This window comes from Myotis davidii, unplaced genomic scaffold (assembly GCF_000327345.1).
Source record: "Myotis davidii unplaced genomic scaffold, ASM32734v1 scaffold653, whole genome shotgun sequence".
NCBI lineage: Eukaryota > Metazoa > Chordata > Mammalia > Chiroptera > Vespertilionidae > Myotis > Myotis davidii.
The window spans coordinates 793,932-798,380 of NW_006285129.1; the positions used below are offsets into that span (position 1 = coordinate 793,932).

The 4,449-nt window shown below is 42.8% G+C and overlaps 1 protein-coding gene across 1 annotated transcript in view; it reads left to right on the forward strand.

The window, feature by feature from the left end:
• Positions 1-3,227: 3,227 nt before the first annotated feature.
• Positions 3,228-4,449, forward strand: part of MLLT11 (myeloid/lymphoid or mixed-lineage leukemia; translocated to, 11) — a 1,932-nt gene continuing 710 nt past the window's right edge. Inside the window, exon 1 of the mRNA XM_015558748.1 lies at positions 3,228-3,370. The gene's annotated coding sequence lies outside the window, so the exon portion shown is untranslated. The remainder of the gene's footprint in view (positions 3,371-4,449) is intronic.

The window sequence follows — 4,449 nt, forward strand, 5'->3', positions numbered from 1 at the left end:
GAGGGGGGAGGGGGAAGGGGGCTGCAGAGATAGAAGAGCAGCTGCTTCTGGTTAGGTTAGGGACCCCCAAATAAGGATGAGGTTGGGGGGACAGTTCTAGAGGAGAGAAGGCGCCGCTATGAACAACGGTAGTTAATTTGTTCACCGTTTTTCCATCTCTTGCTCACATCTCCATCCATGCCTTATAATCCTGAACACAGACATTAATTTTTAACAATTTACCTGTAGTTATTTCTTAGCATTTATCTCATGTCAAGTACCTATTCGCCTATAATTTATTGTCCTGTGTATTTTATCTTCAGTCTAGTTATCTCTATCTTTCAAGCTATAATTTGTGTGGTGTTTTTTTCTTCTTCTTATGAATCTCTAGTCCTATTGTATTGCTCTAGCCTCTATTTCCCTCTGTTTCTTTTTCTTTTCTTTTTTTCTGTAGTGTTTTATTGATGTGTCTTCCTTCACCCCAAACTTGTCTCCATAAGAGGCAGTTTGGGGGAAGAGATATGAGATAATATTGAGAGTAATCCTCACATTTCCTTTAATAATTTCCCCCACATCTCAAACATTTGCTCCGAAGAAAGCAGCAGCTTGAGGTAGGAAGGTGGGGGGCCTCTATGTTGGAGAACTACCGGATCCCATATTGAATTAGTACAGCACACAAAAGCTAGTAGGTTTAGGGACAGATTCTGGAAAAGGAATGCTTATTTGCAGCTCAGTGGAATAGGTGAGGGAAGGACATGGCCATGAGAAAGATCCAAGCCCAGAATGAGGCGCATGGAGTGAGATGCCGGAGCGCTTCCATTCCCACCATCACCATGCCTTGTCCTTCCACCCCACAGTGGCAGCATGACACAGCAAGGCCTGGTTGGTAGACCTTGGATTCCCACTGGGGGGCTGGACAAAGGGTATTTGGGCGGGTCTGTGTGGTTCCGTGAAAGTGTCTCTTTTTATATATATATTTGCTAATCAAGCAAATGGAGAGGGGAAGAGAAAGCTAGCTGAAAAGAGACCTCTTGCAAAATTTGGGTAGTTGGGAATTAAATTCACACTCTATTAAATTTTAAAATTTCATTGTCGATGTAAAGGCTATTTTAGCTTCCATTTTCTGTGTAGGTAATGCGCTTGACTTGATTTTAAATGCTGTCAATACTGGTATGAGTATCTCTCTAGAATGTATTTGGTCCTCTCTGTAGATGTCTCTGAGCCATACCTAGAGATTTTAGGCCTTTTAAGTCAATATTTCGTGCAATTTCCCTCCGCTTTTTTAATTGTCAAGAGAAGCCCTGCCAGATACTCAGGGATTAGAGAGCTTTGAGACATATGCTGGCTGTAAGGAAGGGAGTCCGTTTGTCAGAGCCTTCTCCCTTTCTCGGATTCTAGCTTGCTCTCCATTGCCTTTTGCATGTTCACCATTCAGATCGGAACCACAGAACAATCAGTACCTAACCCACTGAGTATCTGCTCTCCAGGAACTAAGAATTCTTGCAAGTTTTGAGAATATTGGTGTAGGATTACATAAAGCTAAAGGCAACTACCTATGTACAACACATCAAAGAAGTCCCAGATTGGGGATTATGAGACCTGGGCTCTAATCCAAACTGGCTGGGAGGCTTTGCAAGTCACTAGATAATTTCTAAGGTGTTTTCTAGTTTTAAAAATCTATTAATTCCTCCCCCCTTACGATTCTATTTTGTTTTTAAAGAGCCTATTATATTTGCCCAGCATTATCCTAATCTCTCACTGGAGAAAACTGGTAAGGGCGGGGATATAAAAGAAGCCCGTTATGCAGGCAAATAACTAGTAATATTAGTAAAATATCCCTGTGGACAGAAGTAACACTTTGTCTCCTAAGGTTTGCTTCTTAGGATCTCTATAACCCTGGTTGATTGGTTAATAGGTACAACCATTTTTGCAACTCTCTGTGCACATGTCTCTGCAGATTATTGTGGCGATGATCAGAGCTGCCTATCATAGGATGATGACCTCACCTTTCTAACATGTTCCCACCCCCGTCCCGGTCCCTGCATCACACTCCTAAGCAGCTTCTCTGCTTGGGGTTTATTTTGGAGCTTGAACCCAAGACGAAAAAGAGCAACTCAGCATTTGCTTTTAACTTTAAAGACATCCGAGTCTACCTACTTACCCCTCCTAAAGCTCCCACACTCACACAGAAACATATTCTGGATTAATGCATTCTTTTTCTGCCTTTTTTACTTAGAGACATTTCACATTATATGGGTTTCTGTAGAATATTGGTTATCATGTTTTTTGTTGTTTAGGAAAAAAAAAATATATATATATATATTTTGGTCAATCCTCACCCAGTATATTTTATTTTTTAGGGAGGAGGAGAGAGACACACACACATTGATTTAAGAGAGACACATCAATTGGTTGCCTCCCACACTCACCCTGACCAGGGCCAGGGATTGAACCTGCAACCCAGATATATGCCCTTGACCGGAAATCAAACCCATCACCCTTCGGTGCGAGGGCCAGTGCTCTAACCACTGAACTAACAGGGCTAGTTATCATGTCTGCCTAACACATTTTGGAACCTATTTTAGGCCACTATTTAGGCATCTCAAGGCCTGATGAGAGCCAATGGAGTGTGTTGGAGGAAGTCCTTTTGAAACAGGGTTCTATTTTTGGAGGCAGTGGTGGAATGTTCTTTCTGCTCCTTTGGGAACGTTTCAGCTAATGCTTCTTGCCCCTTCCCTTGGCTAGCAAGCAGCAGAGTAGAGGCTGCAGGGAGGTAATTTATAATAGTCACATAACATCAGGGTATGGGAAGGATGAGCAGAAAGGGTGATAAAAGTACTGATGAAAGCATGGACAAGTATCTAATTCTGTTAAAGCACCTTCTCCTCCCAATCTAAGCTTTACCTTACTTACCTGCAGTTTCTAATCCATTTGCTTTCACCATCATCAGATATATTCTAGCATTGTGACCAGAGAAGAGACCTGTTATAGCGTAGGAAAACTCGTTTAGCACCTGGGTTTTGTTCGGAAGCAGAGGTAGGTTAGAGAGAAATAGATAGGCTGTTAAAGCTTATCTGAGGACTAATAGATGGGAGTGGCGAGGTATTCATTGTATTAAATAAAGAGTGAGAGAAAATTAATCAGCAGCCTTGAATGTCTTTTGTGTGCAAAGCCCAGCGCTTGTGGGCTTTGCACAAAGTACTAAGTAGATTGGTTTTTACCCTTGGGGATACGCTCAGCCTCTTGAAGGAGATAAGACTATCCCTCTACTTGTAACAGTGATCTGTAACCCCAAACTGATATAGTCAGGTAAAACTACAGTGGTAAGGGAGATGCTAGAAGAAATGGGTAGCTGGAGCCGAATAAGTTTAAGGAAGTCCTCCTGAAAGAGGTGAGTTTATAATAGGATTTATTTTTATTGTAAGTTTTTTTTTTATTTTAGAGAGAAGGGAGAGAAACATCAATCTGTTGTTCCACTTATTTATGCATTCATTGGTTGATTTTTTTTTTTTTTAAGAGAGAGAGTGGAAAGGAGGGGGATAAAAACATTGATGTGAGAGAGACACATTGAATGGTTGCTCCCCATTGGCACTTCAACCAGGGCCAAGAATAGAACCTGCAACCCAGGTACGTGCCCTTGATCGGGAATCGAACCTACGACCCTTTGGTGGGCAGGCTGACACTATCCACTGAGCCACACCAGTCAGAGCCATTGGGTTTATTCTTGTATGTGCCCTGACTGGGCATTTAACCTGCAACCTTTTGTGTATTGGGACAATGCTCTAACCAACAGAGCTACCCAGCCAGGGTTATAATAGGGCTTAGGAGAGAGGGAGGAAACCAGAAAGCCAAACGGTCCTGAACGCCCTTTTCAGAGGTGCCATGACCTAATGAACCAAAGGCAGGAAGAAGTTCCGTATTTGCAGACATAATAAGAATTCAGGGGGAAAATTCCTCTAGGGACTTGAGTGGAGTCTTGAAACTTGGGTAGTTATTTTAAGATGGAAAGTGGAGTGAGTGATGAGTATTAACTGTAGCAGAGATGTACTACTACTACTCGGAAGAATAGGGCCAGATTCTGAGAGGACTTGAAAACCAGCCTCAAGATCGACTTGAAATGCCCTAACTGGTTTGGCTCAGCGGACAGAGTGTCGGCCTGTGGACTCAAGGGTCCCAGGTTGGATTCCGGTCAGGGGCATGTATCAGGGGCATGTACCTTGGTTGCGGGCACATCCCCAGTATGCAGTGTGCAGGAGGCAGCTGATCGATGTTTCCCTCTCATCGATGTTTCTGACTCTCTATCCCTCTCCCGTCCTCTCTGTAAAAAATCAATAAAATATATTTTAAAAAAAAGATTGACTTGAAACAGTAGGCAGTAAATAAAGTCATTCCAAGTTGGGGGGAAGTTAGAAAACGGTAAAAGAGGAAGGGCCCCTGAAGCTTATCCTAGGGAACTTGGGGCCGATGGGG